Raw genomic sequence first — 14017 nt, forward strand, 5'->3', positions numbered from 1 at the left:
TTGTCAACGTACAATTTTTTTTATCATCAGTTCATGGGTTTCAAGTTTTGTCGAAATGGCTATGTATAATGTGGCCATAGCCCATAATCCTATCATTATAATTATTATTAGTATTTCAGCCCAATACAAGGTTACATTTAATTCAGAAATTTTGTTATTAAGCATTACACAATATGTCGGTGGATGTCGGTGACTACGATAATCTTATCTATAACGAAGGCTTAAACAGAAATGCCCCAAGTTCCAGTTCACTGCACAACCATGGGAGGGCTAAATTACCACATTGGTAAAAGTCACTTATTGCGGATAAACTAAAGGGAGACAAGAAGTTAGTAAAATAGATATTCTCACTACTGAGAAGTTATTAAAATAAAACGTACCGTGCTCTCTGTCTACCATAGTACTGTGTAGTGTGTGTACTACCTCCGTTGAACTTTTGCTTTATTAACTGGCACCAACTCACTGACAGAAGAAATGATATTAACTGCGATATAGTGAGTTTATTGTTTATTGACCAATAAAATTATTGACCAATAAAATAAATCTAATAAGTTCAGCGTATTAATTGTGCATCAATTAAACCAACAACATACTATTCTACTTGTTGAGGTTATAATATTATATTGAACATCAGTCAATTTGAATAAACACAGCTCTACTTACAACAGGTTGTTTGGACAATTGCAATTATAGCGACAACAAGAAGCCGCCGATCAGGGAAACAGGCCCTCCTCACGAACTCTCTGCTGTGCTGGCGCAACAAGCGATACTGGTGGGGTGGTCAGAAGATGTGATGGCCCGTCAAGTCTTGGCGAAACTCAGCAGAGGTCACATATAGGATAGAAAACAATGTTACCCAAGAACTTCTTGGTCCAACCTATTGAACTTATATAGAAGAGTAGAAATAGGTAAGTTCACGGTTATCACGCAATCTGCGGTTTCCCGTTTCCGAGAAATGTCTTGAAGCTTGCCAAAGTCTTTTGATATTGTCACTATTGTCAATTTAGGGGAGAAAATTCCAAGTCTTCCAGCTTTCACAGCAAATGAGTAGTCGTAGGCATGGAGCGTGCAGAAGCTGATTTTTTTTGGGGAGAGAAGATAGTATTACTTTAACTCTCAGTCTGGCATTCTCTCTGAACTGTACATCGATCATCTATAGGTAATTTGGACATATCCCTGGAGAACTTTCCACAGATGTATGATGGAGTCTAGCCTTCTCAGCATCTTAGCAGCCAGCAGGGATATAAGTTTCAGTTCCTTCGGTCTATTCCAATAGTCGGTGTTTTTGAGGCCTAGAATCTGTCTACAATTAACTGGCGTTGTATGCTCTCGACTGACTGGATATTATAGATCTTTTTTGGATTCCAGAGCAGCAGTACTCCACTCGCTGGATCTTAATACCATGGATTTGTAGAGCTGGAGCATTATAGGTTTTGTCCTGTCTTTGAATAGTCCAAGAACCCAAGGTGTATAGTGTGTGATGCCAGTCATAAATGGCAGCTCCTAGAAAAGTTACACTGGTTAATACTCAGGTTTGTGAGAGAACAAGATAAAATTAGATGACCAATTTCTGTCAGTGTAAATATTGTCAAACATGAGCGGGCTTTACAATCATTTGAGGGGGACTATAATTGGGAGCAAAGTAAAGTCTAAAATATGTACAATTGTAGCTGCTGTAGTGATGTGTTGCATCAAAACAAATATTAAAGATCAAAACGTACACACAACGAGAGCGTGTATATAACGACGGTATACATGCCATGATTATGAAACGATCTGTTTGATCATAACACGTGTGCGCGCGCAATTCTGGAATAATCCATTAAGAGATGAACTGTAGATCAGTGTAACTTTACACTGTAATGTGTATTATATAGCGTGTACACTGCAGTACATCAATCATCAATGTATGCTATTTCTGACGACCTATGATCCTTTGTATAATAAGGGGTCATCCACATGTTTAGTAATCACTCGCTCAGGAGAAGGGGGTGGTGGGGGGGGGGGGAGATGTTGGAGGGTTTTAAACGCAATTAATATGTAAACATGTATATTGTATACTGTATAGCAGGGTACCAGATAATGAGATAAAGCTAAACTAGTAGGAAGGGCATAGCTAATACTGTGGTACTGTTGGCTAACAAATACTGGGGTATAGGTTCGCTTACATAGTATTTTTCAGAGATCATGGCTGTAAAAAATACAAGAGTATTATACCCAACAATCAACATTCAAGACCAGCGAACTGATAGCTACTTCAGAAGCAATGAAACTACGATCTTCTAGATAAAATGAGTCATAGTACTTTCAGCCGGAGCCATCATAAGTGACATAAATCTAAAAGATAGTATGGTTATGGTTTTCAATACTATTTAAACAATGTACTATGTCAGCAAGTTGGTTGATATTGGATTTCTAGAATGTTCTACATTCGATTTTAGCGTAAAAAATATTACTGGTATTTTTTATCCGAATCTATTGGAGTCCGATTAGGCGTTGCACTGTGGTTACCTAATTACGAGAAATATTTAAAAGGTCGAAATTAAATACGGTGGTTTTCCAAAAACAAAAAAACATCATATTTTCACGTATTTTCTTAGATTATGACTTTGTCGATTTACTATCAATATAGTTAACTATCAGTATATGATTCATCTAACAAATGAACACTAGTATTTCAACTAGGGGACTACACTGGAGAGAGAAACGTCCCTGAACCAGAAGATCAAGAAGAAATTGACTTGTAATTTTTCACATTTTATTTAATTGATTTTCTCATATAATATTGGGTTTTACTTTTTGTAAAATGTTAAGAAATGAAAAAAATCTCTAAATACCATGATTGAATGTGGGGTATGAAATGAGATGGTTTTCGGTAAGAAATCCCATATTTTCGGTCCCAAATCAAATTTAGGTCACCGGAATTTCGTACCTTTTAAATATGTCTCGTAAGGTAATCAGAGTGACTCTTACCTACAAAGCAATCTCAAACCGCCAAAATTCCTGACCTTCAAGTCTAAGAGAGGTGGGCTTCCGACAAATAAAAAGTACAAGAATCAGTGCAGACAGTGATATCGAGAAGGGAAGAAACCAGTGGCGTAACGTTGCCTGTTGGCAATCCTACGCAGTACTTCAGACGGGTCCGAATATCTGAACAACGTGATAAGGGACAAGGTTACAAGATATTTGAAAGACAAGCTGGAGCCCCAGAGACGAAATCTCCTGGAGGTCTGTCGGAAAAATCACTCTCTGTACATCTGAACCAGCTTGTCTGAATCTATCTGTGTCCACCTCCTTTCTCAGTCGCGAGTGAAAGTGGGCCGGCTTTCAAGGTGACGAAAAACGTTGACTGAGCAGATCCTGCCGGAAAACTTAGAAATCAACTTGATGATCAACTACGACTGAAGAGCCAGAAACTACGAAATATTATATCAGTTCAAGTTCCCTCCTGATTGTTTATTGTTTATATTACATTACCCCGAACAATATGAACAAAGACGACTCGTACGACGAGAGTATGGTTACGGAGTCAAATGAAGAGCCAGTTAGATTTATACTGACGGATCAGGTGATGAGGACATTGCGTAGGGTAGCATACTAGCATGTGTTAATTTACAGATTCTGACACAACAACTTTTGTATCCTTTTATAGCTGTACTGATTACAAGCCGTCTCACCATAATTAAAAACTGCAGCACTTAACTCTGACACTAAAACCTGGTATCCGCTACTTTATAGGTATTACAATACCTATTTTATAATTACAATAGTATGTACAAGCCAAACACAGCATAAGCTTACCCAACAAACCAGCTTACCCAACAAACCAGCTTATTTAATTTTGCCTGGGCTATTATATTGACTATTGAGGTTTAATGATGATATGGAATTGAATTCTATATAAATTTACACTATGTGGTTGGGGCATTTTGCATAATAAATATGGTTACTACTCATATATATCATATTATTTGATTGGTATTCGATTTCTGATTATTTCTTAGGAATATGATTATTATATCTCAATTTGGCTTTAGTATCTAGGTAGGGTGCCCCGCTAAAAGAACTGGATTCTTCCAGGAAGCATCCCGTGCACAGACCTTGGTCTACATATATATTAAATTATTAACCATTCATTCTGTATGTGCACGAAAATTTATTTCAATCAAAAAACCAACTCTGACACTATAACGACCCCATGGTATCCTTTATTGATTACAAGCACAAGCACATCTCACCTAACAAACTGGCACTTTTAACTCTGACAGTGTTTCATTGATTAATTAATAACGAATTAATTGAGGACGAATAATTGGAAGATTTTTCACCGACATCGGGATTAAGCCGGGATCCCGGTCGAACCTTAACCGCAATCATAACAGTAGCCTCAGACCGGACCGAAACAGTTTTTGCCCCTAATTCTTTAGGGAAGCATTTTTACTACGTCATCGACCGGGTGATTTGGAATCAGCGTCCAAAAATACACCGGTTCAGGTTATTTTCATACCCTGATTAGGACCTTTTTATTTCACACAATATTTTATTGAGACGAGCGATTTAGTAGGAGCGGATTATTTGAATTGTTTTGATATGGTGTGATGAAAACCCCGTTAATTTATTAAAATGGTTTTAAAATCGATGGTCATTCTTGTTTCTCAATTCTATGCGAAAGATTAAAAACTTGATAATCTAGTTGAGAACTTTATATTGGCTGTAACTAATACTATAAGTGCCTCAACTTTGACCCGGGGATATACTTTAATATACTTTAATATACTTTAATGTACTTTAATATACCTATATTATCTCCATTAAAATTTTGAACCATATTAAAGTATATTAAAATGTAGGTTTTTTTCCAATTTTGACCCGGGATATACTTTAATATACTTTAATATACCTATATTATAAAAATATATGTGAAAAATGTTGTTTTATTTCATGTATAGATTAGATTTACCTTTCATGTAAAGTTAGTCTTGTTCAAAGATATTGATACTTGACCAATTTATGAGCCAAAATAGGCCTATATGAAGTATGAGTTCAGGGGACTAGCAACTGGCTTATCTTCTAATCTACTAATTGTAGGTATATTAAAGTATATTAAAATGTAGGATTTTTTCCGATTTTGACCCGGGATATACTTTAATATACTTTAATATGGTTGGTTGCCCCCCCCCCCCCCCCCCCCCCATATATTATGAATTTTAAAACATATACCTGTTGTGAACTCGGAGATCATAATAACAGTATTCACTATTCATGGGGTTCCGGGTTGCTTAAAGTTGTCTCCCTATGAATCATCCGCCGAATGATCTGATCAGCTGCCGAATAAAAGCAACGAACAAAGAAACATCCGCCGAATAATCTGATCAGCTGCCGAATAAAAGCAACGAACAAAGAAACATCCGCCGAATGATCTGATCAGCTGCCGAATGATGGCAACGAACAAAGAAACAGGAAACAGTTGTGAAATGAAATGACTGAACTATACTATAAGTGCCTCAATATATTATGAATAAAACCCATACCTGATGTGAACTCGGAGATCATAATAACAGTATTCACTATTCATGGGGTTCCGGGTTGCTTGACCAAAGAGACTAAATTAGTTCCCCACAAAACTCTATTTCGAAAATATAGACAATGACAACCTTTAACATTTTTTAAGTCCAATTGCAAATGACAAAAGTGTAGCAAAGTCTGCTGATTACTGACAATTTAACAGAAACCTTTAAACCTAGAGGGGATATTAAAAACATATAAGTGATACGCAAGGATTTAATTAGCAGGAGCTTTCAAAATATTTATGTAAATCGTCTTCAGCTGACCTTCAGATGACCTTCAAACACCTTTAAAGTTGTCTCCCTATGAATCATCCGCCGAATGATCTGATCAGCTGCCGAATAAAAGCAACGAACAAAGAAACATCCGCCGAATAATCTGATCAGCTGCCGAATAAAAGCAACGAACAAAGAAACATCCGCCGAATGATCTGATCAGCTGCCGAATGATGGCAACGAACAAAGAAACAGGAAACAGTTGTGAAATGAAATGACTGAACTATACTATAAGTGCCTCAATATATTATGAATAAAACCCATACCTGATGTGAACTCGGAGATCATAATAACAGTATTCACTATTCATGGGGTTCCGGGTTGCTTGACCAAAGAGACTAAATTAGTTCCCCACAAAACTCTATTTCAAAATTATAGACAATGACAAGCTTTAACATATTTTAAGTCCAATTGCAAATGACAAAAGTGTAGCAAAGTCTGCTAATTACTGAAAATTCAACAGAAACCTTTAAACCTAGAGGGGATATTAAAAACATATAAGTGATACGCAAGGATTTAATTAGCAGGAGCTTTCAAAATATTTGTGTAAATCGTCTTCAGCTGACCTTCAGCTGACCTTCAAACACCTTTAAAGTTGTCTCCCTTTGAATCATCCGCCGAATGATCTGATCAGCTGCCGAATAAAAGCAACGAACAAAGAAACATCCGCCGAATGATCTGATCAGCTGCCGAATGATGGCAACGAACAAAGAATCAGGAAACAGTAAAATGAAATGATTGAACAAAGAGATTAAATTAATTCCCTCCAAAAACTCTTATCCAACGAGAAAATATTGCACTGATTATATATGTGCAAATGCAATGTACGAGTCTAACAGTTGCAGTAACTAGACATGACTAACACGTCGCGCGCGGCATCAGAAATATAGGAGGAAATCTGGCACCACGATTTGTGGTGCCAGTTTGTGGCCATCTATAGAGCCCTCTTTTGCCGCCTACGGCGGTCGCGCGCTACTGCAAGCGAGAGGGCTCTGGTTAGAGCAACCCCTGCCGCTCACCCTATGACTTGTGGCACAGGCGGGGATCGAACCCGCAACCTCGTGATTGAGCAGCATATCACGAGTAAGGCAGGTCGACTAACGAACTGCGCCACTAACCCACTTTTTGTTTGTATGTTGAAGGTTTATAACCTACTGCACTACCAGGACGCGCGCTGAGTTGGACTCGCCGACGGTCCCTGGAACAAATATTGTACGAGTATCACCCGTTGTGACAAGTGTATGACAATTTCCAACCAGGTTGAGGGGCCGGGCATCGAGAAAAGCGGTAATACTAATAAGCGCCTTTTAATTCCTGCAGACACTTGCCCGGCGCCCGCGTTGTATTGCAACTATGTTGAGGGATGTTAGGAAAATTAAAGCGCTTATTAGCGCAAGCAAGCGCTGTTAGGTAGGGGTATAGTGAATTGAGGGTGAACAGGTTTGCAAATATCTCACGGCCTGTATTAGTATCTTATAAAATATTTGTACTGAGAGACCGGTAGTCGGTCGATTAATTTAAAGTCTTTATCAATTTAGAAAATATTTGGAGTCAGCGTTACAAGCTGAAAGTTGTAAGGTTTATATGATTGCAATGTCCCACGGCGTGAAGCTGTAGTTAGTATTTTAAGTCTTCGAAAATTAGTAGTTATTTAGAATTGTGAAGCTTTCTCGGTGGGAAAAGCAGTGGCTTAAAGATTGTTAAAGTTTCAAATTTATTATAACTTATAGTTAAAAGAATACTTACAATTATTTTAACAGCATTGATTTTTGATCATTGTGTTGACGAACTAGCCGAGGTGTTACAAGAGTGCCATGAGAACCAGCTCAGCCTTCAACTCCCCCTTCAACTCCCCAAAGACCTGTCAACCAGCACTATACAATAACATAAACCCGCCACGCAAAGGGTTTATATAACAGATCATCCCGCGCTAGCGGGATGATCTGATAAACACATACGAGTGCGCGCAGCGCACGAGTTTTGTGTTAATATGTAATCCCGAAGCGCCAGCTGAGGGATTACATTTATTTAGCCCTGAGCGTGAAGTGTTTATGGATTATAATTATCTCCGGCGATTTCGACAAGGGATTTATACTTTAGAAGAGAGTGATAAAATAGTTTTTATTTGTCATAGTGGAGCAATATCTCGAACGTTAGCAGGAACAAGAGCTGGAAGGAGAGCAAGCAAAACAATACTATTTTTAGGGCACGGACAAGGGTAGCTGGCTAGTCGCCAACTTTTCACGCCACGCGTTGGAGAAATTCCAAGAATTGGCTGCTTTGGCAACGTTCCCAGGAATTTGCGTGTAAAAGAAGTGGACGGTTACGATGTTTCATATCACGTGGTGCGCTTTCGTGTCACGTGGTATAGACTCGGCGTATGCTATTGGTGGCACGTGGTACGCACGTGACGCGCCCACGTGATCGCGCGTCTAACTGTTCTACTATTATCGAGTTCTAATCAGCAGTATCATTGATTATTGTAAGTCGGAGAATTGAATGATAAACATCAGTTACGACTAAAAAGCGGGCCGGGTTTATACAAATTTCCGGGGCGGGATGATATCACCTTGAGATGTTTATCTAACAGCGGGCCGGGCTGAGTGATAATATGATCCCGCGTCGAAATCCCGGAGATATTTATAAAAAGGGAAGCTCGCCTGCTGCTCGCTGCCTTTAGCCTTTCGCCTTTAGCCTTTCGCCTTTCTGCCTTTTCCCTTATCTCCGGCCCGGGGTCATGCTCTGTTGTGCCCGCTCTCTCTCCACTCTTTACTAATTTTCATTATAGGTTTGTAGTTTTAAAGTTAAGTTTTTGTCATATTGTTATCGTTGCTTCAAATCGTATCAAAATGTTGATGTTAAGATTAGTTCATACTTAGGTTAAGTTCTGTTGCAGAATGCATAATATGCGGTTAAGATATTTATACACAATTATACCTCACCAGATAGTCTCGCCGCTACTACTTGTTCCCGATCGATCCTTCCAGTAACTAGGCTAAGCTATGGGGATCTTTTCCCGAGGTATTGTTCTTACATTAAATATTAATCAAATGTTCATAAAAATAGTATTTTCCACTTGTTTAATGTTGATACACGTTTTGTAGCATTAGAATTAGATTCATTTATTGTCCGCTAATTATTTGGTTTCTAATAGTTTATAAATTCCTAGGTGATATTACGGTGAGACCCATCCCACCTGCTCTGCTTGTCCTTACCTAAGTTCCACCCGTAATATTGCATCGTAAGTTATTTGAGCCTTATTTGTTAAGTTCCTACAAAAGTTGTACTTTCCTTTATTTAATTTAGCCTAATTAGTTAATAATTGTTACTAGATAGTCGGTCCTTTTATTTATAATTTGTCTCTTTTCAGACCGTTCCTAACCGTTGTAGGACTCAGTCTATGAGTATGATATGAGAGAATGAAGCTTAGTCACGGTCAGTCACTATAGACTTAGAGTTATTGTATTTTTGAGTGTTGATAGTTATTAGTATTACATATTATTGTTTGATCCGTGCGGCCGTGTCCCGACATTCTTAATTAAGTTCATCGTTATAATTAATGCGGTCTGGAAACATTGTATTGATCTACGTTTACTTCAGAGAGAGAGAGACAACTGGCACTGCAACCTCGTGAAACATCATCCAATCGACCGATCGTCCTTACTAATTGCTTTCCACCTCACCACATCCGCTGCCACCTTACTTGGGGTAAACGGACTTTCGTTATGATAGCTGATTCAATATTGTGGTCATATTGAAAACAATTATTTTACAATCTTATTTTCTTGTTTCAATTGGTTATCTTCCAGATATAAATTCACATAAAATTCTGAATCCATAATTACAATAGAAATTACTGTCCTAAAATTGTATCTGTACAAAGAGAGTTTGGGCTGGGACTACTTCCCCGAGTGAGTCTCAAACCGGAAGACTTCCATAACATCGGAACTTGAATTTCCATACTCTAGTTAAAAGGAGCCCCTTATACGTAGTTAAATTAATACCATCACAATTTAATGAAATATAATAAATAAATAATCTCTAGAAGTCATGAAAAATTGGAAGCATTAAATAGGCCGTTAAGTAAGTTGTCGTGCTGAAACCCGAGTACGCCTCTTAACAAGCGCTTTATAATTCCTGATACACAAGAAACTAAACGGTAATATAATCGCCATATTTTAACAAGGCGCTAAGCCTAAACGAGGAAAGCGATTGTAATCGCTTACAGTTATAAACATAAGTGCTTGTGAGTCGTTAATAATAATATGCCTAAAATTATAAATACGATTTTTAGAGATTTCTAAACGGCTAAATTGTAATCGCCTATAAACGCTCATAGTTATGTTGTTTTCAGTGTTGAAAGTTTAGTTTCTTAAATCCTGGAGTAGTCATTCGTGTCCCTGATATTTGGGTTAATCCTAACTCTCCGCTCATAGTTATAATTGCTTATATTTATAGTTATAGTTATAAATGGTTCGACAACAAAAAACGACTACCAGTACCAGTAGAGCCGACCTTATTACGTAAATGTGGCACTATGGCACTTGCGGCACTAACATGTGGCACTTGCGGCACTAACATGTGGCACTTGTGGCACTTTCATATGTAGCATGCGGCACTTGCGGCACTCACATGTGGCACATGTGGCACTATTCACTAACATGTGGCACTTGCGGCACTATCATTTGTAACATGTGCACTATCATTTGATAGCATGCTGCATATGATAGTGCCGCAAGTGCCACATGTGAGTGCCGCAAGTGCCACATGCTACATATGATAGTGCTGCAAGTGCCAAATGTGAGTGCCATAAGTGCCACATGTTAGTGCCACAAGTGCCACAGTGCCACATTTACGTTATCAGGTTGTCTGAATTGAATAACACAAAAATAATAATAAAATTGACTAACAAAAAGGACATAAAAACTAATATACAGCAGCTTTATCACATATTTTTATATCCTGTCATCACTCCTGGAGTAATATATGTTTATTGCAATAAATGTTTATTGCAATAAATATAATAATCAATAAACTAGAATATAATCTTGTCTTCTATTCAGCTCACTCTTCTGAAAACTCTTCCTCTACATTCTCAACCTCATCATCAACTTCATCAACTTCATCATCTTCATCATCTTCATCATCTTCATCATCTTCATCATCAACATCATCACCCCTGTCTTCATCGCTTTATCATATCCCAAAACTGAATACGTTGTCAAATTTGTTTTTCTCTTTTTCTTTATTCTGATTTTTTGTAAAATTTTACTCTTAAACAAATAAAAAGAGCAAAAACTTAACAGCTGAATAGTATATAAATATTAAATATTGGCAACATAAATATTGAATAACACACAATTGATAATATAAAACAACTGACTAACAAAACGAACATAAAAACTAATAATAATATAATTATACAGCAGCTTTATCATAATCATATTCAAAAACTGAGTACGTTGTCAATTTTTTTTCTGATTTTTTGTTCAATTTTATATAACTCTCCAGCAAATACAAAATAAAAAGAGCAAAAAGTTAACAGTTGAATAGTATATAAATATTTACTGGGCGCCGCTCAGCCTGTCATTCCGCAAAATTTCCATTCGGATTATGAACATAAATATAATAGCCTAGGGTCCCCAGGTTAATAAATATTAGCAACATAAATATTGAAAAACGTATATTCACGCCATTAATTTAAAAAAACTGACTAACAAAACGGAAAATAAAAACTAATATACAGCAGCTTTATCTCATCCCAAAACTGAATACGTTGTCAACGACAATTTTTTTCTCATTTTATTTATTCTGATTTTTTGTTCAATTTTATTCTTAAGCAAAAATTTAACAGCTGAATAGTATATAAACATTAGCAACATGAATATTGAATAAAATAAAATTGATAAAACGACTGACTAAAAAACAGAACATAAAAACTAATATACAGCAGCTTTATGATTATCATATCCCAAAACAGAATACGTTGTCAATGTCAATTTTTTTCTCCTTTGCTTTATTCTGATTTTTGTTAAATTTTATTCTTAAGCAAATAAAAAGAGCAAAAAATTACCAGCTGAATAGTATATAAACATTAGCATCATGAATATTGAATAAAACACAATTAATAAAACAACTGACTAGTAATAGTGACTAACAAAACGGAACATAAAAACTAATATACAGCAGATTAATCATATCCCAAAACTGAATATGTTGTCAATTTTTTTCTTTTTCTTTATTCTGATTTTTTGTTGAATTTTATTCTTAAGCAAATAAAAAGAGCCAAAATTCAACAGCTGAATAGTATATAAACATTAGCATAATGAATATTGAATAACACACAATTAATGAATATTGAATAACACACAATTAATAAAACAATTGACTAACAAAACGGAACATAAAAACTAATATACAGCAGCTTAATCATATCCCAAAACTGAATACGTTGTCAATTTTTTTTCTTTTTCTTTATTCTGATTTTTTGTTGAATTTTATCCTTAAGCAAATAAAAAGAGCCAAAATTCAACAGCTGAATAGTATATAAACATTAGCATAATGAATATTGAATAACACACAATTAATTAAACAACTGACTAACAAAACGGAACATTAAAACTAATATACAGCAGCTTAATCATATCCCAAAACTGAATACGTTGCCAATTTTTTTTCTCTTTCTTTATTCTGATTTTTTGTTAAATTTTATTCTTAAGCAAATAAAATGAGCAAAAATTTAACAGCTGAATAGTGTATACGTATTAGCAACATGAATATTGAATAACACACAATTAATGAATATTGAATAACACACAATTAATAAAACAATTGACTAACAAAACGGAACATAAAAACTAATATACAGCAGCTTAATCATATCCCAAAACTGAATACGTTGTCAATTTTTTTTCTTTTTCTTTATTCTGATTTTTTGTTGAATTTTATCCTTAAGCAAATAAAAAGAGCCAAAATTCAACAGCTGAATAGTATATAAACATTAGCATAATGAATATTGAATAACACACAATTAATAAAACAACTGACTAACAAAACGGAACATTAAAACTAATATACAGCAGCTTAATCATATCCCAAAACTGAATACGTTGCCAATTTTTTTTCTCTTTCTTTATTCTGATTTTTTGTTAAATTTTATTCTTAAGCAAATAAAATGAGCAAAAATTTAACAGCTGAATAGTGTATATGTATTAGCAACATCAATATTGAATAACACACAATTAATGAATATTGAATAACACACAATTAATAAAACAACTGACTAACAAAACGGAACATTAAAACTAATATACAGCAGCTTAATCATATCCCAAAACTGAATACGTTGCCAGTTTTTTTTCTCTTTCTTTATTCTGATTTTTTGTTAAATTTTATTCTTAAGCAAATAAAATGAGCAAAAATTTAACAGCTGAATAGTGTATACGTATTAGCAACATCAATATTGAATAACACACAATTAATAAAACAATTGACTAACAAAACGGAACAATAAAACTAATATACAGCAGCTTTATCATATCCCAAAACTGAATATGTAGTCAATTTTTGTTTCTCTTTTTCTATATTCTGCTTTGATTTTTTGTCAAATTTTATTTTTAAACAAAAAAAGGAGCAAAAATTTAACAGCTGAATAGTATAAAAGTATTAGCTACATGAATATTGAATAACACACAATTAATAAAACAGCTGACTAACAAAACGAACATAAAAACTAACATATAGCAGCTTTATGATTTATCATATCCCAAAACTGAATACGTTGTCAAATTTGTTTTCCCTTTTTCTTTATTCTATTTTTTTGTTAAATTTATTGCAATGTGCTCATCCTTGGCATAAACCCTCTTGAGCAGATAAAAGGCTCCACAGTGTATAATATCAGCAGCATGAATAGCACACGATTACTGATGTTAATCAAGGTAAATGTTGATAGAAAAACAAGTTACATTTTGTTTATTCTACATTTTACGGTCATAGCGGTAAATGCTTTTACCTATATTTGTGTCAATACTTCTGACCCATATTATTCATATAATATGAGATATGTTATGAGATATTCGTCAGCTTTCCTCAGTCTGTTAAATTCATGGCCGATTGATATTGTTCATTTCATACTCTGCTGTTTGGTCAGATGGATTAACTCTTTTGTTAATTCTATT

This window comes from Bolinopsis microptera, chromosome 12 (assembly GCF_026151205.1).
Source record: "Bolinopsis microptera isolate Bmic1 chromosome 12, MBARI_Bmic_1.0, whole genome shotgun sequence".
NCBI lineage: Eukaryota > Metazoa > Ctenophora > Tentaculata > Lobata > Bolinopsidae > Bolinopsis > Bolinopsis microptera.